Genomic DNA, 24,439 nt, shown 5'->3' on the forward strand with positions numbered 1-24,439 from the left:
GTAGTAGTAGTAGAGGGGTGTTGGGGGCGCACGACAGCAAGGTCTTCAGCGCTCTATTACTTTAGTGCACTCAAGTGGGCACAATCGAAACTAAATCAGTCCCCTATCCAATACTGTCCTCTATAGGCGGATACATAAACTACGTGCGCGTCCAGTCTCTGGCCACAATCTGCCACTATCCAGCTCTGAGACACATCTCCCACTTAACCGCCTCCAAGGCAGGATCGTTATACGGCGCTACGCCTCAATTCATAAAAATTCCATCGTTGTTTGGCAACATGCAGACCATGAATAGCTTCAGACAGTCTCCAAGTAGCCGAAAATAACCATTTCCAGTCAATGGACGGTTCAGTTGACCAGAGGACTCAGTCTATTCCATGCAAACAGAGCCCACGCCATTATGGAGCCACCACCAGTTTGCACAGTACCTCGTCGACAACTTTGGTCCACAGCTTCGTGGGGCCTAAGCAACACTCGAACCCTACCATCAGCTCATACCAACTGAAATCGGGACTCATCTGACCAAGCCAAGGTTTTCCCGTCGCCTAGGGCTCAAACGATGCGGTCACGAGCCTAGGAGTGGCAGTGCAGCTGAAGTCGCTCTATTAGCAAAGGCGCTCTTGTCTGTCGTGTGTTGCCATAGCTCATTAACGCCAAATTTCGCCGCACTGTTCTACATCTACATCTACATCCATACTCCGCAAGCCACCTGACGGAGTGTGGCGGAGGGTACCTTGAGTACCTCTATCGGTTCTCCCTTCTATTGTTCGTGGGAAGAAGAATTGTCGGTATGCCTCTGTGTCGGCTCTAATCTCTCTGATTTTATTCTCATGGTCTCTTCGCGAGATATACGTAGGAGGGAGCAATATACTGATTGACTCCTCGGTGAAGGTATGTTCTCGAAACTTCAACAAAAGCCCATACCGAGCTACTGAGCGTCTCTCCTGCAGAGTCTTCCACTGGGGTTTATCCATCATCTCCGTAACGCTTTCGCCATTACTAAATGATCCTGTAACGAAGCGCGCTGCTCTCCGTTGGATCTTCTCTATCTCTTCTATCAACCCTATCTGGTACGGATCCCACACTGCTGAGCATTATTCAAGCAGTGGGCGAACAAGGGTACTGTAACCTACTTCCTTTGTTTTCGGATTGCATTTCTTTAGGATTCTTCAAATAAATCTCAGTCTGGCATCTGCTGTACCGACGATCAACTTTATATGATCATTCCATTTTAAATCGCTCCTAATGCGTACTCCCAGATAATTTATGGAATTAACTGCTTCCAGTTGCTGACCTGCTATATTGTAGCTAAATGATAAGCGACCTTTCTTTCTATGTATTCTCATCACATTACACTTGTCTACATTGAGATTCAATTGCCATTCCCTGCACCATGCGTCAATCCGCTGCAGATCCTCCTGCATTTCAGTACAATTTTCTATTGTTACAACCTCTCGATATACCACAGCATCATCCGCAAAAAGCCTCAGTGAACTTCCAATGTCATCCACAAGGTCATTTATGTATATTGTGAATAGCAACGGTCCTACGACACTCCCCTGCGGCACACCTGAATTCACTCTTACTTTGGAAGATTTCTCTCCATTGAGAATGACATGCTGCATTCTGTTATCTAGGAACTCTTCAATCCAATCACACAATTGGTCTGATAGTCCATATGCTCTTACTTTGTTCATTAACCGACTGTGGGGAACCGTACCGAACGCCTTACTGTTCTTACAGATACGTTCACAGTGCGTCCCACATTGATTTCTTCGTTTATTTCACGCAGTGTTCCTTGTCTGTTAGCAATGACAACTCCATGTAAACGCCAATGCTCTCGGTCGTTAGGTGAAGACCGTCGGCCACTGCGTTGTCCGTAGTGAGAAGTAAAGCCCATTCTTGACCCTATGGATCTCGGAATATTGAATTCCCTAACGATTTCGGAAGTGGAGTATCCCATGCATCTAACTACGACCACCATTCCACGTTCAAAGTCAGTTAATTCCCGTCATAGGGCATTAATCACGTCGGACACCTTTTTACATGAATCACCTGAGTATAAATGACAAAAATGGTTCAAATGGCTCTGAGCACTATGGGACTTAACTACTGAGGTCATCAGTCCCCTAGAACTTAGAACTACTTAAACCTAACTAACCTAAGGACATCACACACACCCATGCCCGAGGCAGGATTCGAACCTGCGACCGTAGCAGTCACGCGGTTCCAGACTGTAGCGCCTAGAACCGCTCGGCCACCGCGGCCGGCATATCTAGTTCAAGACAGTATCTAATGGAAGCGCCAATCGAAGTGACCTGAAAAACTGACGTCTCAACAGAGCACAAAGGTTCGCAAAGACTAGTGAATTAAATCTTACCTCACCTCACATATGAACGATTTTAGAAAGAGAACTGGCGGGAGATACGGTATTGCAGTGCCTGTACTTTTCAGAAGTACGATACGAAGTTTCTTTGGAGATGAATGCGACACGTTTTCGACCTGAAATCTCATTCACCGGAGTAGAATTGTCTTCATTGATGAGTCCCGCTTCGAAATGAGCTCCGATGAAAAGCGAAGACCTGTCTGCAGATACTCTGGACGGCAGAGGAATACCAACCTGACTGTCCCCTGACGTACAACTAGGAGTGATAGTCTGGGTCGCCATTTCATAGCAGAACGCTTTTGGTTGTCATCCGCTTACACCGTTAAAGCACAGCAGTACAATGATGATATTCTACGTTCCGTTTTGTTGCCCTTCATAGCAGGCCACGTTGGGCTTACATTTCAGCAAGATAATGCACGCCCGCACACGGCGAGAGTTTCGAACGCTTGTCTTCGTGTTTGCCAAATCCTACCTTGGCAAGACAGGTCGCCGGATCTCTCTCCAGTTGAGAACGTTTGGAGCAATATGGGCAGGGCCTCCAACCATCTCGTAATTTTGACGATCTAACGCTCCAATTGGAATGAACCCGGTGTGGTGTCACCGCCAGACACCACACTTGCTAGGTGGTAGCCTTTAAATCGGCCGCGGTCAGTTAGTATACGTCAGAACCGCGTGTCGCCACTATCAGTGATTGCAGACCGAGCGCCACCACACGGCAGGTCTAGTCTAGAGAGACTCCCTAGCACTCGCTCCAGTTGTACAGCCGACTTTGCTAGCGATGGTTCACTGTCTACATACGCTCTCATTTGCAGAGACGACAGTTTAGCATAGTCTTCAGCTACGTCATTTGCTACGACCTAGCAAGGCGCCATATTCAGTTACTATAATTACTATCTTCAAGAATGTATTCTGAACAGATAATATTGTGAATCATGTACCGTCAAGAGCGACGGTCATCATTAATGGATTAAAGTTAAGTATCAAACTAATGACGTCCGCTTTCTGAATTCTCATTTCTTGTCATGTTCCAGACCTCACATCAGTATAGTTCTTCCCTCCTCACGCCAGCCTGCGTGAGCTAAAACGCGTGCATTTCGGCCTCGACTAGTAACACGGTGTTGGCTCTTCTGCTAACACAAAACCTGGCATAGTATCCCTCAAGAGGAGATCGAATATCTCTGTCAATCACTGCCACGCCCAAAAACTGCTTGCATTAGGGGCAGAAGAGGACCAACGCGTTACTGACTTGTCAGTTCCTAAAGCTCTTTCTCTTGAATAAATCATTCAACTTTTTGAAATTCTGATCATTTGATTGTCTGTTCATGTACATCACATCTACCAATTTCTGTCTCATTCCGATAATTTCTTTGTGGCGCGTCATTGTCTCTCTTAGGGTGTATTATTAACAAATCGCAAATGAAGATATTTAACCGCCTCTGTCACCAGAACAGGCCAATCCCTCAGTTCTTGAAAGAAGAAGAAGACGAACGAACGAGGTAAATGTCTTTTAGTGCGGGGAAAAATTGGCATTACGCAACAGCAATGAAAGTGGCTACCAAATCATTCGATAGGAGAGATGAAATATCAGACCTATCCAGTTAACTGCACGGGGTGCACATTTTGAAAAAAACTAGGGTAGAGGTTTGCTGGTAGTGTGGGTCCCTTCAACCTCTGGTTGGATATCACTGAGTACTTTGGTTCTCAGTGCAATGATTAGCAAAGTCTATAAACGACGCATGTTGATATTTTGTTTGTCTTAAGGCAATAACTACAACTCAGGGTAGTGACCCTGAGATAACTATTACTACATCTGGCGTATTATTTCTAATTTTTAGTCTTAATGTGTTATGGGAGGACGTCAGTTGTTCAATAAACGGTCATCTAAAGAGTAACTGAAAAAATAACAGGTTGTTCTAGTTTTCAGAAAGAGGCCAGACGCACACTACTATTACAACACATTACCCTTTCTCCCTTTACAACTATGAAGCCCAAGCATGATAACCTTTGTAGTTTGGAGACCAATCAACTTTTTTCCCCTCCGTGCCCATACATAATGGAGCTCGAACTGATGCCGCTTTCCTGAGGATTTGGAAGTCCTCGCATGAAGTTTCACACTGGTATCCCAGCAAACAAATATTGGAGCCTGTGGGGTTGGGCCGAAGACTTCTTGACAGGAGGACTCAGTAGGTTGTTCTCTGTGGGAATAAACTGTCTTAAGCGAAAGTGGATCAGACATGCTCCAGGCAAGTAATATATATGAAATGGAATAATCGCATAGATTTTGGTTCATTTCTAAGATAATGCGAAAATTTAGTCCATCTACGAAGGAGACTGTTTAGAAAATACTTGTACGATTCATGCTAGAATGCTGCTCAAGTACGTGGGACCCATACCAAGTACGAGTAACGAGGGAAATATTGAACGTCTACAAAGAAGAGCATCAGGAATGGTCACAGGTTTGTTTGCCTGACAGGAGAGCGTCAAGAGATTGCTGCAGAACCTGAACTGCCAGACACCACCTATCCCGCAGAAACCTACTTACAAAGTTTCAAGAACCATTATTAAATGAGGAATCTCACATAGCCCCTACGTGTGCAAAGACAACGTTAAATTAATTACGGGCGCGAACAAAGTGATTTAAACATGCTTCCCGCTCTCGGCGCACGAATGGAACCGAGAAAAACCTTGTTCATGCACTTAACAGTAGTTTCAAAGGCATAGATTAAATGACAGTAGACTTCTTAAGCTCTTCGTGAATGACGCAGGTGTACGCTGCATACACTGCACAGTTATGCATAGGCTATATCACACTTCCTATGGAAAAGGAGCGCTTACTGCTTCGAACAGGGACGTGACACAACGCGCTAAACTGATCTCAGGGGTAGACCACAGCCCCAGCACAACTGAATGTACATTTCAAGGCTCTGATGACTGTTTTGAAACACAGGAAATGTTCTTGACAAGTCAGTTCGAGTTTGACAACAAAACATATCTCGCCGTCATTGACCACGATACCCAACGACGTCTGAAGAGGGAGCAAATTCCAACTGTCTCAGGATTTGCAGTTTACCGACCAAGTGTGTACCAGATCCTCAATGACTGGTCTGAATGGCAGGCAACAGGCAGTGTTTGTCCGTTCTCGACATACAGCGGTGTGCAAAACTTAAGAATGAAAGTTATTTTTGCATGACGTTCCGCCATTTTTAATGTCCAGAGGGCCATCATGAATCCCGGTGACTTAAATGTAATTATTGTTTTTGAATAAAAGTGTCATTTATGTTCGTCTCATAGCATATTTCTTTCAGTTTTCTTCTGTACTACACTGTACTGTAGCAGTTATTTCTATGCATGATCTAAGTGTCATCGAGTTAAGTTACTTGGCAGTGATACATCACGCTAAAGTTACGTTTGTCTTTAAATTTTCCACACCAGTGTATTTCTGCGCCTACAGTTGCGTCTCCTAATGTTAGAGACATGATCAGAAGCAAAGAAGACTAAGAGAGCAATCTCAAACTTAAACAAGCTCAAGAATTGTGGAAAGAGCTCTTCAAAGATAAATGAGCTTTATCGTACACAATTATTGTCACAACACATGCCCTGGAGAGAGGAAGTGCTAACCCATATACATAGCCGGAAAAGAACATAGCAACACTAGAAAGTAATCAATGTGGAGTAATGAAATTTCAGGAATGTTTTGTCTAGGTAACATATTTAAGTACCAAATTTTTGTCGGGTTTCCAGCCGGATCAAACCGACATCTGAGCACAATATTTCAGCGGTCCACCTGGCCGCCATCATCATGTGAGAAAAGCTACGTTGCTGTCGTCGATATCTGATTCTACTCGCAAATGACTGCACCTTTATATGCATCGGAAGTACAACAGTGCATACGCTAGATACAGTGGGCGCGCGCTCAATCATTCCTGCTGCCCGGTGGCGAAAAAAAAGAGTTGCGGCGCCTCCGGTTGTGAATGCTATTGGATGATTATTCATAGCCGGCCGATTCAGATGCCGTTGTTTCTTCATGTCCGATAAAACAGGATTCCACGTTTTACTTCGCGGGTATCCATTATCACGATTAATGATACTATCTGCTAGTCTGATTTCGACAGATTCTTTTAAAACACAATATCAATACCGAGAAGCATTTGCAACTACTTGTGTCTCATTGTATATCATCCTGTGTCCCTCTGAAAGGCAATGCTCAGCCACCGCAGATTTATCTGGTTGTAAAAATCGCATATGGCGATGATGTTCAATATACCTGTCGTTGACGGTACGAATAGTTTGGCCAATGTAAATTTTCCCGCACTCACACTGTATTTTGTAAACGCCAGACTTCTTCAAACCTAAGTCATCTTTGACAGAGCCAAGAAGTGCTCGAATCTTAGCTGGCGGATGAAAAACACATTTGATCTCACATTTCTTCTAAAGTCGACCTATCTTGGCGAGCACATTAGCAGCATACGGAAGAAAATTTTGACATACTAATACGCCGGGAAAGTCTACATAGCAACATACGTAAGTGATTAACATTGCAAGATCGCAGGCTAATGCAAGCACGAGATAAGCTATTGCAAATGTGAAATGCTGGTATATTAATAACTGGGTTAACCGCTAGAGTGTTGAATGCAAGCGTGCAAAAGTGTATGCATTGTGTTGTACAGGTGCCGGATGTCAGTTTATGGATGGAGTTCCATGCCTGTTGCACTTTGTCAGTCAATACAGGGACGGTTAATGCTGTTACGGACGACCCTGGAGGTGTCGTCGTGTGATGCCCCATAGGTGCTCGACTGGAGACAGGTCTGGTGATTGAGCAAGCCAAGGCAACATATGGACACTCTGTAGAGGCGTGTTGGATTACAGCAGCGGTATGTGGGAGAGCGTTATCCTGTTGGAAAATCCCCCCCTGGAGTGCTGGTCATGAACGGCAATACAAGTGGAATCACCAGACTGACGTACAAATTTGCAGTCGGGGTGTGTGGGATAACCACGAGTGTACTCAGTGAGGTGTTTATAATGGCGTTCTTGTTGCCTTAAAGGCATTCTTGACTGACAACAACTCAAGACTTCCAGGCTCAAAGTTAACTAACGCTCACGACCGTTACAGCGTGTATTTAGAGCAAACCTGATTTGTATCCTCGCAGTGGCGCTACTAGCGCTACTCATTTGCACCTGCAGCGAAATTTTTCAGATGTGGAAACACGCCTACCAACCATCGTTTATGTCCCACAACTCCTCCTTGGTGCTGCGATTTTTTTCCGTCAGTGTAAGTATTAGGGCAACACCACTTTTATTCCAAAGTACCATTATCCAAGATGGCGGCGATGACGTCATCCAAGATGGCGGCGACGACTTCAGCTGTTGATGCAAGTACCGTTATCCAAGATGGCGGATTTTGGTGGAAAGTTTGCATTTTGGCGGGAAAGTGCCACGCCCCCCTCGCCCAGAAAAATGGCACGTAGTTCAAATTCCACCACCATAATGCATCACACCCCCATTATCTCTACTACGCAAAGAAAATGGCGGGAAAAAGGACTTTATTAAAAAATGGTTCAAATGGCTCTGAGCACTATGGGACTTAACATCTGAGGTCATCAGTCCCCTAGAACGTAGAACTACTTAAACCTAACTAACCTAAGGACGTCACACACATCCATGCCCGAGGCAGGCTTCGAACCTGCGACCATAGCGGTCGCGCAGTTCCAGACTGAAGTGCTTAGAACCGCTCAGCCACCCCGGCCAGCTTGGATGAAGTCATGTGCTTTGCACGTTAGTACACATTAGTGCAGGTTAGTACACGTTAGCCTGTCAACATGGGTCGGTAAGGGGGCGTGGTGCTGGGTTGGGGACCGTGGTGGAGACTTTAACTATTTGTGTGGGCCACACGGCAGGTCTAGAGAGACTCCCTAGCACTCGCCCCAGTTGTAAAGCCGACTTTGCTAGCGATGGTTCACTGTATACACACGCTCTCATTTGCCGAGCCGACAGTTTAGCATAGCCTTCAGCTACGTCATTTGCTACGACCTAGCAAGGCGCCATATTGAGTTACTGAATGTTTTTCTGAACAGATAATATTGTGAATCATGTACCGTCAAGAGCGACGTTCATCATTAATGGATTAAAGTTAAGTATGAAACTAATTACGTCCGCTTTCTGAATACTCATTCCTTGTCATGTTCCAGACCTCACGTCAGTATAGTCCTTCCCTCCTCACGCCAGCCTGCGTGAGCTAAACGCGTGCATTTCGGCCTCCTCTAGTAACACGGTGTTGGCTCTCCTGTCAACACTGCAGAGTCCACTCTACTTACTTTCGAACATTTTATTTAGAGATCGAATATATTTATCACACTGAGCAAAACACTCTCCATCTTATGCTAGCGCTCGCAATACACACTCTACAGACACGCAAACAACTCATTATTTACGCAAATAATTTAATTACAGACATTCACACTCCTAAATAATTCAGCACAGTTATGTCTAGACACACTCAATACTCACACTCCCAAATAATTCAGCACAGTTATGTCTAGACACACTCAATACTCTTAAACTGTCCAAATAACTCATAGCACAGCCTACAGACCTGCTCGCGAAATAATGCAATCAACGCCTGCAAGCACCCTCCGCCAACCTCTGTCCACAGCCCCAAAGACGTGGCGCAGCCGTCAGCTGTCAAACCACGCACAGGCCCCACGCCAGAGTCCCGCAAGTAGCCACAGCACATTCATACTTCATTTCTGAGAAATTCCTATCCAAATACGTGTTCACCTAGACACACGTGCTGACCTGATCGGGTGGGAGTTATAGCCGAAAGCAGGCGAAAGTTGTATGTAGGCACCGTTGATGGGCGGGGGCTTATTTACAGAGCGCGCCCTCCAAGCAGGGCCGCGCGCGTGGTGCGTTCCTCGCTACCTTCACTCTGACTGCGGTCTGGCGATTCTAATGAACCATACGTCACGTTTGACTGACACTTCACCACGTGTAGCTACATACCATTGCAAACGCATCCAGCAACGTTATCAATCTCATACTCAAGTCACATTGCTATCTAAAATAATAACCAAGTCTAACTCTAGTAAATTCCATAGCCTCCCCCCCCCCCCCCCCCCCCACCCAGAAATACATCGATATCAAGTACACAGCACTAGCCTTCCTATAGTTAATGTACAATAACGTCCAATGCAGTCTTCCTCGCGGATCTAACTCCATCACGTTATACCAATCCTGCTCTCAACATATGCAAATGTTTGCACAGCTATGTAGAGGCTCCCGTATCCCAGCACAAACGATGGACCATTCTTATTTGCTCAAATCCAATTTACTCCCCGTATTACTGATGCCGCCGGTATCAAAACATGATCCCCTATTCTTTCTGGTGCTTTCGGCCATTATATTACACAGAATGCTAAATTGCACTGACAATTAAACCTGCAAAATTGTCTCCCCATTATCAATACATACCAGACTCACAAGAATATTGGAAGCCAGGAACATATTTACCACTCTAACTAGAATTAAATATTACTATTCCTGCTACAGTCTGACATCAATCAATGTACATGTAATCTCTCTTCATGACGACTGTACTTCAGTATTTATAGCGAATATAATTTTCCACTTAAAAATTCTCACTCATACTTTCGTCGTTATCAAACTGCGCAATCTATACGTCCCTCACCATAGGACGCACAGTCATCGTCTTTAGTCATTCCATAAGATAAAAAATAACTATCTTTACAATGCAATATATACACAGATTACACAACGTAAGCCACAGTATCTTTACAATACAATATATACACATTTTAGACAAACGCTGAAGTTATCTTTTATATCTTACAGTAGCCGAAAAAAATTTTTTTTCTTCAGATCGTGAAATACATACCAGACTCGCAAGAATATTGGAGTTTGAAACCGATCACCATCCCAGCAACATATCTCTATATATCTATATAGCTCTCACATTGCCCTCACAGTATATATTTTCTTTAATTTCGTTTGTTGTTAGCAATATTAGCCTATTCCCAAGAGTTAGCAGCTTTCACTCAGTTAATACTAGGCAGAAATCAAATCTGCATGTGGAATGCAATTCCTTGACTCTTGTGCAGGAAGGAGTGCAGTATTCTGCTGCATCCATTTTCAATAAGCTACCACAAGAACTCAAAAATCTTAGCAGTAGCCCAAAGTCTTTTAAGTCTAAACTGAAGAGTTTCCTCATGGCTCACTCCTTCTATTATGTCGAGGAGCTCCTGGAAGAGCTAAAAAATTAAGCAAATTCCAGTGTTACATTGTTGATTTTCTTTATTTAAACTTACGACTTGTCGCCTGAATATGTTTTTTATATTTAATTTTATCTGTTTCTACTATCGTGTTATAATTCCATGTATTGACTCGTTCCATGACCATGGAGACTTCTCCTTAATTTGGTCCCACGGAACAATAAATAAATAAATAAATAAAAACACAAACGCGTTACTGTCTCTGCTTCCTTGCCTGCTCGCTTTTCTGTGCACATCTCCAGACTCGGGGATTACAAGAACACACATATTTTCGCCATAATATTATACCATCTTCGCTATACTTCTCGGTATCAAGTACACAACACTAGCCTCCCGATAGCTAACGCAACATAATTCCCAATATATAGACTCGAAATCATTTCTCTACAAATACCAAACTTTAGCTACGTGGAGCGTCCTCTAGACCACTGAGTAACTAGAACCAAACATATGAAAAATCATATTTCCAACCGCGAATACCGATCTCGCTGATCAAACATACTCGAAATCATCCATATAATTTACAGGCCAACTAAGATCTTTCCCATGTCTAGAGAACAGGCTAACTTATCTTCCACACACCACATTGCCGGCCGGTGTGGCCGTGCGGTTCTAGGCGCATCAGTCTGGAACCGCGTGACCGCTACGGTCGCAGGTTCGATTCCTGCCTTGGGCATGGATATGTGTGATGTCATTAGGTTAGTTAGGTTTAAGTAGTTCTAAGTTCTAGGGGACTGGTGACCACATATGCCAAGTCCCATAGTGCTCAGAGCCATTTGAACCATTTGAACACACCACATTCGATCTTCTGTCAATGAAATAAAGACCCGAAATGTGCACAAACAGTCAACTGAACAATTTACGTGGGAGCGAATAACACTCCAACTCAATCATACCATCTTCTCAAAGTTCCACTTGATCACGAAAGCCGCCCAACACATGCTAAGTAATAGTTCGCTATCTGGCCGTCTGAGCAAGGGCAAAGTTAACTCATATACATTCCTGCAATCCAACAGGCCTCTGCATTCGCACGGATGCTGCTGTCAACAGGAAACGTGAATCATTACGACCACGGACTTTGCATACACGTAATCATTCCGGAAAACCGCTCGCATATATATTTATCATTATACTTACAATTAAATCTTACGATCGCACTCTCAATTGAACAGCATTCGAGAGTGAGCGAAGTATCGGAAATAGACCGTCTTGTCGGCAGTGGATCTGGAAATAGCTGTACCTTCCTTACAACTGGACATACTCCCCCCCATTGCTACCACAGTACTCCAAGTCAAATTCTTACATTCCATACAACAGGGCATAGTCATCTCCTTTCCACAAACACACATACTTTATAAAACTGATGCACAAATGCGAACATATGACGCACCCACTAACTATATTACTTCGTCAATAACTGATTGCCTACCATAACAAATAATACTAATTGAAAATCAGCGATGGGCATGCATCTCTCTTAAGTTCTTCTTTCGAGTCCTACCACTGTGTCCTAGAAACAGACACGTAATCGGCGAGATGTTAAAGAAAAAACCGATCCCAGCATCTAGCGCATGTTACTGTCATAGTCAGTCTTGGTTCTACAGGTGCACACAAGTACCAATGTTAAAATTTATACCCACATTACGAATCGAGGTACGACATTACCTCTCAATGAGGTTGTTTTTTCTGGACAAATATCGTGACGGTGATCGTAGGAATACGTATTATCAGCCAATGATGCAGCCTATGGAAAAAATCACTGAACTTTGGAAGTGGTTCGGCTAAGGAACATGGTATGTACGCGGTATTTGCGACTCCCTCACAACCCCCCAACTACATAATTCTTTAGAATTTGTAACACACTCTGTCTCGACATCATATCAGAGGCTCCGCGATATATCCACCGACTTACAGGCGATGACTGACTGAGAAGGAACATAAACAGTAGAAGTAGATGATGTGCTGACTGATGTCGTAAGAAGAAAAATGTACACTAGCTTCTCAGATCTCTAGTGTTAGGCTGTATGTTCGAAAGGTTGTCAATCATTTGGAATCATCTCTCTCCATTCAAACACATACCCGCATCGTATTACAACCACTACTCAATCATATTTGTGGCACTCTTATATCTCGAAACGAGTCACCTTTCCCGAACCTAGCTTCTACAGCAAAATTCCAACGTGGTTCTAGTCACCCCCTACACATCGTGAACTGATCACATTTCTACAGATTCGCGCATGTGATCGGTCCAGTTGAATTCTGAACTGAGCAGAAGTCGGAGAAAGACATATCCACCATCTTCACCAACCCATGTAGAAACAGAACTACCTGATTACTGCAACAGGAATACGTATTATCAGCCAATGATGCAGCCTATGGAAAAAATCACTGAACTTTGGAAGTGGTTCGGCTAAGGAACATGGTATGTACGCGGTATTTGCGACTCCCTCACACCCCCCAACTACATAATTCTTTAGAATTTGTAACACACTCTGTCTCGACATCATATCAGAGGCTCCGCGATATATCCACCGACTTACAGGCGATGACTGACTGAGAAGGAACATAAACAGTAGAAGTAGATGATGTGCTGACTGATGTCGTAAGAAGAAAAATGTACACTAGCTTCTCAGATCTCTAGTGTTAGGCTGTATGTTCGAAAGGTTGTCAATCATTTGGAATCACCTCTCTCCATTCAAACACATACCCGCATCGTATTACAACCACTACTCAATCATATTTGTGGCACTCTTATATCTCGAAACGAGTCACCTTTCCCGAACCTAGCTTCTACAGTAAAATTCCAACGTGGTTCTAGTCACCCCCTACACAATGTGAACTGATCACATTTCTACAGATTCGCGCATGTGATCGGTCCAATTGAATTCTGAACTGAGCAGAAGTCGGAGAAAGACATATCCACCATCTTCACCAACCCCTGTAGAAACAGAACTACCTGATTACTGCAACAAGACCGTGTTTTGACAATTCGGTGGAAATGCACGCAATGTGGTACATCCCCAAACTAGATACAAGTACTACAGATCCAAGTCCATCCAAATCAATCAGCCCCACACATAAAAATTACGAACTATAAAAGCTCATACGAATTAGAAGTCACCAAGGCAGCGATGCGGGCGCAATGACATATAGCTGTGGTCGGCCTCCAGCGCGAAGAAAGAGATTTCACAATACTCCCCTAGAGTGCAGCCATCCAGGCATTCCTAACCGTTCACCAAGTCCGACACCTCAAACTGCAGCTGCCTATGTGGACACAATCATATTAAATATACAGACAGCGCAGAGGCCACTTTAAAGCTTGATCACCTATACTCTAAGCGAATTATCGTATGAGACGCTCCCTCTGGTGCTGATTCAAACATTGTTTTCTAACACGCTTTTGTACATTGCCAAACATTTCGTTTTCTGCCACGACTTCGAGGTCTGTGTCAGATTCTAAACTGACATTAAGACGCACTGATCCACGACCTCTCACAGAAAATCAGAAATTGCACGGTGTAAAGCATATTCTTACGGCGGACAGCATCACACTAGTTGATTTTTGAATAAAAGACAGTTACAACAAAGGCAAACTAGAACAGTTTGATAGCGTTGTGGAGAGTTTCCAAACTACCGTCCAAAAGTGATTGACGACCTCTACATTTAAACTCATATGCCTCAGTGACAGAATAGATGATGGCTCCGCGTTCCATTTCGAGTTATTCCTATTTTTGCACTCATGTATACAATCGCTGTTCAGCTGCAAGCAACCCCCAGAAGTTGTCACTCATCGACAAAACTTCTTCCCCAACTCAAACAAGCGATCTCATTCAATTATTATGTGGTAACAATCAGCGTACCAGTGCACGGATGTGATGGAAAAGACACGGCCGCTGTACTGTAATGTTAAGCAACACACTTGATAGCGTCAAGTATTTTACATTAACTCCAATACCGGCCAATCATGTGACAGCATGTTTCCCCAATTTCAGTATCATAGCTAAACAATCCCTTCTCTACTTTGCGAGTATCATTACGAACATGGATAGACGACCGCTCAGCACGCCCATTCACAGTTAATTCTCGAACACATAAATCATCAAAGTATACCAGACGGCGCTCTACATATTTCTAAGACCTCGAGCATAGTGCTTAATTTACGATCCATCTCTCTGCGTATGGGGGTCACAGAGCATTCTCGCCATCTTAGGGTAAAAGACCATCCCCACACTGTCATTGACCAACCCGCCCCTGCAGCACCATCACCAAATTAATACGCAACGGATCAGAAGAGCCGAGCTATTTGAAATAGTTAACGCAGAACAGGGAATCAGCGATCATAAAGCGGTTACGGCATCGATGATTTCAGCCGTAAATAGAAATACTAAAAAAAGTAGGAAGATTTTTCTGTTTAGCAAAAGTGACAAAAAGCAGATTACAGAGTACCTGACGGCTCAACTCAAAAGTTTTGTCTCAAGTACAGATAGTGTTGAGGATCAGTGGACAAAGTTCAAAATCATCGAACAATATGCGTTAGATGAGTATGTGCCAAGCAAGATCGTAAGAGATGGAAAAGAGCCACCGTGGTACAACAACCGAGTTAGAAAACTGCTGCGGAATCAAAGGGAACTTCACAGCAAACACAAACATAGCCAAAGCTTTGCAGACAAACAAAAATTACGCGAAGCGAAATGTAGTGTGAGGAGGGCTATGCGAGAGGCGTTCAACGAATTCGAAAGTAAAGTTCTATGTACTGACTTGGCAGAAAATCCTAAGAAATTCTGATCTTATGTCAAAGCGGTAGGTGGATCAAAACAAAATGTCCAGACACTCTGTGACCAAAATGGTATTGAAAGAGAGGATGACAGACTAAAGGCCGAAATACTAAATGTCTTTTTCCAAACCTGTTTCACTGTAGTTCCTTCTCTAGATTGTCGCACAGATGACAAAATGGTAGATATCGAAATAGACGACAGAGGGATAGAGAAACAATTAAAATCGCTCAAAAGAGGGAAGCCCGCTGGACCTGATGGGATACCAGTTCGATTTTACACAGAGTACGCGAAGGAACTTGCCCCCCTTCTTGCAGCGGTGTACCGTAGGTCTCTAGAAGAGCGTAGCGTTCCAAAGGATTGGAAAAGGGCACAGGTCATCCCCGTTTTCAAGAAGGGACGTCGAACAGATGTGCAGAACTATGGACCTATATCTCTAACGTCGATCAGTTGTAGAATTTTGGAACACGTATTATGTTCGAGTATAATGACTTTTCTGGAGACTAGAAATCTACTCTGCAGGAATCAGCATGGGTTTCGAAACAGACGGTCGTGTGAAACCCAGCTCGCGCTATTCGTCCACGAGACTCAGAGGGCCATAGACACGGGTTCCCAGGTAGATGCCGTGTTTCTTGACTTCCGCAAGGCGTTCGATACAGTTCCCCACAGTCGTTTAATGAACAAAGTAAGAGCATATGGACTATCAGACCAATTGTGTGATTGGATTGAGGAGTTCCTAGATAACAGAACGCAGCATGTCATTTTCAATGGAGAGAAGTCTTCCGAAGTAAGTGTGATTTCAGGTGTGCCACAGGGGAGTGTCATGGGACCGTTGCTGTTCACAATATACATAAATGACCTGGTGGATGACATCGAAAGTTCACTGAGGCTTTTTGCGGATGATGCTGTGATATATCGAGAGGTTGTAACAATGGAAAATTGTACTGAAATGCAGGAGGATCTGCAGCGAATTGACGCATGGTGCGGGGAATGGCAATTGAATCTCAATGTAGACAAGTGTAATGTGCTGCGAATACATAGAAAGATAGATCCCTTATCATTTAGCTACAAAATAGCAGGTCAGCAACTGGAAGCAGTTAATTCCATAAATTATCTGGGAGTACGCATTAGGAGTGATTTAAAATGGAATGATCATATAAAGTTGATCGTCGGTAAAGCATCCTAAGGAAATGCAATCCGAAAACAAAGGAAGTAGGTTACAGTACCCTTGTTCGCCCACTGCTTGAATACTGCTCAGCGGTGTGGGATCCGTATCAGATAGGGTTGATAGAAGAGATAGAGAAGATCCAACGGAGAGCAGCGCGCTTCGTTACAGGATCATTTAGTAATCGCGAAAGCGTTACGGAGATGATAGATAAACTCCAGTGGAGTACTCTACAGGAGAGACGGCCAGTAGCTCGGTACGGGCTTTTGTTAAAGTTTCGAGAACATACCTTCACCGAAGAGTCTAGCGAGGAGACCACGAGGATAAAATCAGAGAGATTAGAGCCCACACAGAAGCATACAGACAATCCTTCTTTCCACGAACAATACGAGACTGGAATAGAAGGGAGAACCGATAGAGGTACTCAGGGTACCCTCCGCCACACACCGTCAGGTGGCTTGCGGAGTATGGATGTAGATGTAGATGTAGAAGAAGACCGCTACACTCCACGTCTCATGAATGAATAGAGCTTTCCGAGTCCTAACCAATCCAAATGCATGAGATTTCTCGAGATGCAGGCATGTCGAGGAGCTAAGCACTCCTTATCAGTGTATAGTAACAGATCTCAAAGTTCCGTCATGTAATAGCATACAGCTAAGAAGAATAAGGACAGACTGATTTTTATATGCGATCGAGTTCCAGACGAATGGAGTTCAACACATTTTTACTTAGATCATCCAAGCTATCAACTATAAAGTATTGTTGTAGAGTCTAGGATCGATATCAGGAAGGTATCGGCAAGAGAGAGAGAGAGAGAATATAAACACACGCACTCCTAAGACTACAAAGTTGTGCACTTAAAAATGGTTATAATGTTAGATCGCATACGTTTCCGACCTATCAGACACTCATCCTTCTTCCTGATTTCTCTACTCTGAACTATCTTATCGAATCATAAAACATTTGCGTTGCATGATAGGAGCACAATATAGCTTTGAGGAGACGTATAGTGTGCACTGTTCACATCTGATCATGGTTCAGAAATTATATGATGCCTGGTTCAAATGGCTCTGAGCACTATGGAACTTAACTACTGGGGTCATCAGTCCCCTAGAACTTAGAACTACTTAAACCTAACTAACCTAAGGACATCACACACGTCCATGCCCGAGGCAGGATTCGAACCTGCGACCGTAGCGGTCACGCGGTTCCAAACTGACGCGCTTAGAACCGCACGGCCACGCCGGCCACACCGGCCGGCTATATGATGCCTGCATCAGGCCTATATATAAAATGATAGATAGTAGTGGGGGATACATCCTACAGGGAAACAGATAAACGCATAGCAGCAGCGTCCGACACGTGAAAATTACAAGTCACTCCGTCACTTGCTCTGTAAACAGCACATCAGTCAGGCAAATGTGTACACTGGGATTGCAGCGCATCACAAGCTCTTACCGCTAAGTTAGTTATGACCCTGAAGTTCAAAAATGGTTCAAATGGCTCTGAGCACTATGGGACTCAACTGCTGAGGTCATTAGTCCCCTAGAACTTAGAACTAGTTAAACCTAACTAACCTAAGGACATCACAAACATCCATGCCCGAGGCAGGATTCGAACCTGCGACCGTAGCGGTCTTGCGGTTCCAGACTGCAGCGCCTTTAACCGCACGGCCACTTCGGCCGGCGGTGACCCTGAAGTCTCGATTTTACACCCAAGACGCGACAGAGGGATCGTATAAAATCAAAGTTCGTTTAGAGGAATGTGTCAAGTTTCATCACACATGTTATGGAAGTCCTCTGATGACTGAGAGGTTTCCCGTTAACGATCGCAAGTAGACACTGCTTTAAACGACATACGGAACACGAGTAGAATACAGGCTACGTCACGTGACTCATCATCTGGATAGAACACTGGAAAAAAATTGACCTGCACCAACTTCTCCTTCTCTAGAATGAATTAGTCAACCTTTAAATTGTACCTCGTTACAGCTCTTTCTCAACCGATCAACCCCTCCACTCTCTGTTATCCTATAACGCAGATGCAAGTAAGTTTAGAGGTGAATCGATCTCTGTGCTCCTCAAAAGCACCAAATACAGAAGTCAAATCGCGTGTATCACTTATACCTCAATAGACATACAGTATAATAGTGACTCAACGGGAAAAAATTGACTACCTCCCTGATTTGATGTCAACGTATTCTCGCATTCCTCTTGTTGGCGCATACTTGATCCAATGTACAAACTGTTCCGCTCGAACTAGAACATACACAAGTACTTCCTCAATTTCCCCGCATTACGGCGTATATTCGATCAATTTATACCTATTCCCTAGACATTTTTCGCAATTGTATCGATTTTATGTCAGATCTGTCCACGCGATCACGACGTAACCGCTCGTTCTGTGTTCTAAAATTGCCTGTAAATGTAACACAGCTGAAAATACCTAGCCCAAATGCACTAATCGGGAGGCTTAATATAGTACTGTACTCGATAGTATCCAGTCACCTCCACATTCGGGGCGCGTTTGCTCTGTTTTCTGTATGTCTGTGTATGTGCATTAAGTACTTAGGTAACTGATAGGTTAGATGCACAATGTGGATGTTAGTTTAGTTAGCATATTTACAGAAGACTATGTACGGCACGTGTATGGAGGTGGCGGCTGAGGGTGTTTGGTGAATGGTGTGTGTATGGAGGTGGCAAATAAAAAAAAAAATAAAATAAAATAAAAAAAAAAATAAAAAAAATGGTTCAAATGACTCTGAGCACTATGCGACGTAACTTCTGAGGTCATCAGTCGCCTAGAACTTAGAACTAATTAAACCCAACTAACCTAAGGACATCACACACATCCATGCCCGAGGCAGGATTCGAACCTGGAGGTGGCAGCCGAGGGTGTTTGACGTAAGCGGTCGGACGTGCGTGGGAGGAGAGAGAGCGAACGATCTTGTGTCACCAGCCAACGTCATGGTAGCGTCCTCTGGTGGCCACGATACGAATTAAGCCAGTTGGGCTCTGGAGCTCGCTGTGAACACACTGTATACGGTCATCTAGAATACCGGTACTTGCCTCATCACCCGACATCGCGGTGGCGTCCTCTGGTGGCACCGATATGAACTAAGCCAGTTGGGCTCTTGAACTCGTGGTGGATACACCAGGTGCAACCATCCTGAATGACTGTACTTGCGTCATGATCTGACGTCGCGGTGGCACCCTCTGGTTGAGACGATATGAACTAAGCCAGTTGCAGTCCAGACCCAGCAGCAAACACATCTGCTTGAAATTGCTTAAATAATAAAGACAAGTCCTGTTTTCCCGCCATTTTCTTTGTTTAGTAGAGATAACGGGGGTGTGATGCATTTTCATGGTGGAATTTGAACTTCACGCCATTTTTCTGGGCGAGGGGGTCGTAGCAGTTTCCTGCCAAAATTCAAACTTTCCGCCAATTTGAATAACGCTACTTGCGTCATCAGCTGAAGACACGCCGCCATCTTGAATGACGTCATCACCGCCATCTTGGATAACAGTACTTTGGAACAGAAGCGGTGTTGTCCTAATACTAGTGTCATCGCAATTGGATGGGGATGACGTCAGGCTGTGAAGAAGCATGGTATGGAATGTGCATACAGACCTTCACCCCTTTATTAGAAAACATAATTTTTCCTCCAATACAGAGAAGAAGTTACCGCTGTCTCACTATGAGACTGTTGTGAGGTATAGTTAGTCAATACTCCCTCGCCATGGGCAAAAATGCAACGAATATTTGAGCTTGCTTCGTAATTTCTTTTGAATTTATGTTCTCGGTCTGAAAACTTTTCCAATTTAGACGTTATGATTAGAGCCAGGATTTATACGTAATTACTTATTCTTTTCCTTCACTTCTACGGCTGTGAAATGTGTCGGCGTTCATGAATTATGTTGCCACTTTGGTATATTTCATTTTATCGTTACACATTTCAGTATAATTATGTGTTTTTACATATTTTAATTTTATCTTACAGAAAAATACATATTATTGCTCTTTAACCCTTCTTTATATTTCCTCAAACCCTCAGTACGCCACTCCTTTAGAAAAGCATCTGAATCCCACCTTCCATACAGGTTGAAGAAAGGAAGTAAATTATCTCCGAAAAACAGGCTCTAGTAGCAATAAAACTTGGTTAATTGCTGTCGGAGTTGGTTCATGAAGGACGTGCTTCTACTTAATTTTTTAATATTAAGAATTTCAGTTCCCAAAAGCAAAGCAGATACAATAACTGTACTGTTTGTAGAATTGTAGTAGCCATTATTGTGGGTAGTAAGGGGCTTCGTGTGCTCTCGAGATTGGCAGTGGGTCAAACTAAACACTAGCGGCCCGTAACTTTCCAGCTACTATACTTCCAGAACTGAGGGATGCGTGTGATAAGAAACGTTTGCCGAATGGTACTTGAGAGTTCACGACTGTTTGATGCCTCCTGTTTCATCAAAGTTACTACCTAAATTAAAATCGCTTCCACTACTGATAGATTGTTCCATGTCGCGCGTGCTGTAGGCAGATTGGGCGGCCTGTGGATTCCCAGTTATGCAAAATGTAGTAGTGAAGCGCTCACAAAGAACAAATCAGTGCAATCATTTTCTGACGCAGATACAAAATGCTTAACGCCACAACTGAATTTTTCCATTGCATGAGCTCCGCTATCGTTGCTACGAACAGCCGGGCGCAGTGACCGATCGGTTCTAGGCGCTTTAGTCCGGAACCGCGCTGCTGCTACGGTCGCAGGTTCGAATCCTGCCGCGGGCATGGATGTGTGTGATGTCCTTAAGTTAGTTAGGTGTAAGAAGTTCTAAGTGTGGGGGACTGATGACATCAGATGTTAAGTCCCATAGTGCTTAGAGCCATTTGAACCATTTTGCTCCGAACATTTCATGGTACAAACTTTCAAATGTCTGAATACAGCACGTTTTAAGAACAGTACTGTGGGTAACAGATTTCTGATGAATCGATGTTACGGTGAGGAAAATTGTTTAAATTTTTGTTACCAGAAGGCTCTGAAAACGGACGTGAGGGCAGCCTCATTGTTGGCACACTCAACTGAGAATAACACTCAGAGCTATTTCTGCTTTTCTGCAAAATGTAGGAGCGCTCAGATCACTCAACACTACCTCTTTCTGTGGCGAGTGTCGAAGTCCTGAGGCTTGCGGGAATTCAAGGAGAAAAATTTCTTGTTCTGCATTCGGATGTTGCGGCCTACGTACTGACGGCGGCGACTGCCCTACTCGTATTTTATCCGCATTTGGTCAAAGCCACCTTGTCATCTAGGTGACGTTATTTAATCCACTTCACCTTTGTGGCCCATGCACTGCAAGTATTGCAGTAGCTACCGAGAAATGAAGAAAATAGCTTCATACACAGAGCATGTGTTTCTCCCGTATCGTGTGCCGCTCTGGAAACAGCTATCAATGTAACGTTGCCGCCTGAGCCTATCCTAACGAGTTTAGGTGCATGAACTGAAGCTGTAGGTTCGTGTAATCAACATTTTTAGGTCGTGAAATCTATGACTAATTCATTTCCGAAAGAAAATTCAATTTCAATACATAACAAAATGCTTTCACGAAAACTAAAATCGAAAATGCTCTGACGTACATCCTTAGCAACTTCAGCTTCCTTGTCAATGGCATTAAAGAATTAGAATCTACCCTATTGTCTTTGAAGGAATCGTATTAATTGTTGGAAATGCAAATGCAAGCTGACTGACATTACAGATGACATTGGGCAGAGAGGTGCGAATAAATTTGAGTCTGTTTTCACAACAAATCCAGGTTACTCGACTTTTCCCAATCTGAAATATCCTCAGTGAGGAAGAAGAGGCTGCAACGCACATATCTAAAGGAATACTTTATCTCCTAAAATATACTCCTTCAATCTAAAATGTTCTCTATCAAAGTTCCTGTGGTGTGGAGAAATCACGTTCCTACTACAAAGACATTCTTTAAGTTCGGCGACTTTCTATGACTGCAGAGAATTTGAGGAAATACCTGGTAGTTCATTCCATCTTAAAATGAAAGATAAGAGAATTTCAGCGAAGATGGACATTTTAGTAACAGACTTGACTTAAAATACTTTTCTTTTACAAATGCAGTATGGAGTTTCAAAACAAAAGTTATATATGCGTATCTGTGTGTATGAATTCTTATATATCTACACACACTGAAACGCCAAAGAAACTGGTATAGGCATGTGTATTCAAATACAGAGATGTGTAAACAGACTGAATACAACAGATATACATTACTAGACTGGCAAAGATGCATCTTTCACTGAAGTCTGATGTTTGGTGAGGTAAGATGGCGGCGTCAGCGAGTTTGTGTATGAGATACTACTACGATTTTTTGAAACCAAACGACATTGTAGCCTTTACGAGGCGGCCTAATCAAGTTCTGCAGTTGAGTAAATATTTGCGTACTAGTTGACGTTAACACATTCATTGTATAATCGTGTTATGAGAAGAACATCAAGTTATACATACGTTTAAAGCAGATCGCCTTTTCCGTAAGAACACTCAAATGAATACAGGCACTTGTTGTCAACGTCAAATTGCACGTTCTACTTATAGGAGCACTTTCGTAACGAGCATACTATTCGAAGAAAAGCTAGAGTTGATCAAAACTGGTTAAAAACACACCTTTTAGCTACATGTGTTATAATAGATTTATGAACCCCCTAAAATGTACATAAAGCATTTAATCACCGCCGTTATTTCAGCTAAGACAAACTGTGATGTAATTATTTAGGATTCATAAAACACAAAAGCAATAATACGTAACATGTTTATAGTTATTCTTGTATTGTGACATGTTCTTTTCCTTGTATCTTCCGTGTACTGCACGACAAATTACAGCCAAACACGACACATGTATTAACCATTTTGTGAAAACTCCAAAGGTAACGTAGTCACATAAGTTTATACCCATTTCCTACTACTGTTTTATCAGTAAATAAACAGCTGTTTCCACGTAGTTTGCACTCACCGCCATGTTGCTATAATAGATTGCTGGCTTCAGTTACATCAAGGACACTATACGGTAATGCCAGTCTAGTAACGTACGTCTGTGCAGAATACGGCGCTGCGGTCGGCAACGCCTGTATAAGACAAGCGTCTGGGGCAATTGTTAGATCGATTACTGCTGCTACAATGGCAAGTCATCAAGATTTAAGTGAGTTTGAACGTGGTGTTATAGTCGGCGTACGAGCGATGGGACACAGCATTTCCGAGGAAGTGATGAAGGGGGGTTTTCCCACAAGACCATTTCACAAGTGTACCGGGAATATCAGGAGTCCGGTAAAACATCAAATCTTGGACATCACTGCGGCCGGAAAAAGATCCTGCAAGAACTGGACCAACGACGGCTGAAGAGAATCGTTCAGCTTGAGAGAAGTGCAACCCTTCCGCAAACTGCTGCAGATTTCAATGCTGGGCCACCAACAAGTTCAAAATGGTTCAAATGGCTCTGAGCACTATGGGACTCAACATATTAGGTCATAAGTCCCCTAGAACTTAGAACTACTTAAACCTAACTAACCTAAGGACATCACACACACCCATGCCCGAGGCAGGATTCGAACCTGCGACAGTAGCAGTCCCGCGGTTCCGGACTGCAGTGCCAGAACCGCTAGACCCCACCAACAAGTGTCAGCGTGCGAACCACTCAATGAAACATCATCAATATGGGTTTACGGAGCCGAATGCCCACTCCCGTACCCTTGATGACTGCACGACACAAAGCTTTACGCCTCGACTGGTCCCGTCAACACCGACACTGGACTGTTGATGACTGGAAACATACTGAACATA

At 43.6% G+C, this 24,439-nt stretch overlaps 1 protein-coding gene across 1 annotated transcript in view; it reads right to left on the reverse strand.

The window, feature by feature from the left end:
• The window catches only part of LOC126483874 (uncharacterized), a 300,856-nt gene that overhangs the window by 99,409 nt on the left and 177,008 nt on the right, over positions 1-24,439 (reverse strand). The gene's annotated exons all lie outside the window — the stretch shown is intronic.

The sequence above is a fragment of the Schistocerca serialis genome, chromosome 6 (genome assembly GCF_023864345.2).
Source record: "Schistocerca serialis cubense isolate TAMUIC-IGC-003099 chromosome 6, iqSchSeri2.2, whole genome shotgun sequence".
Taxonomy (NCBI): Eukaryota; Metazoa; Arthropoda; class Insecta; order Orthoptera; family Acrididae; genus Schistocerca; species Schistocerca serialis.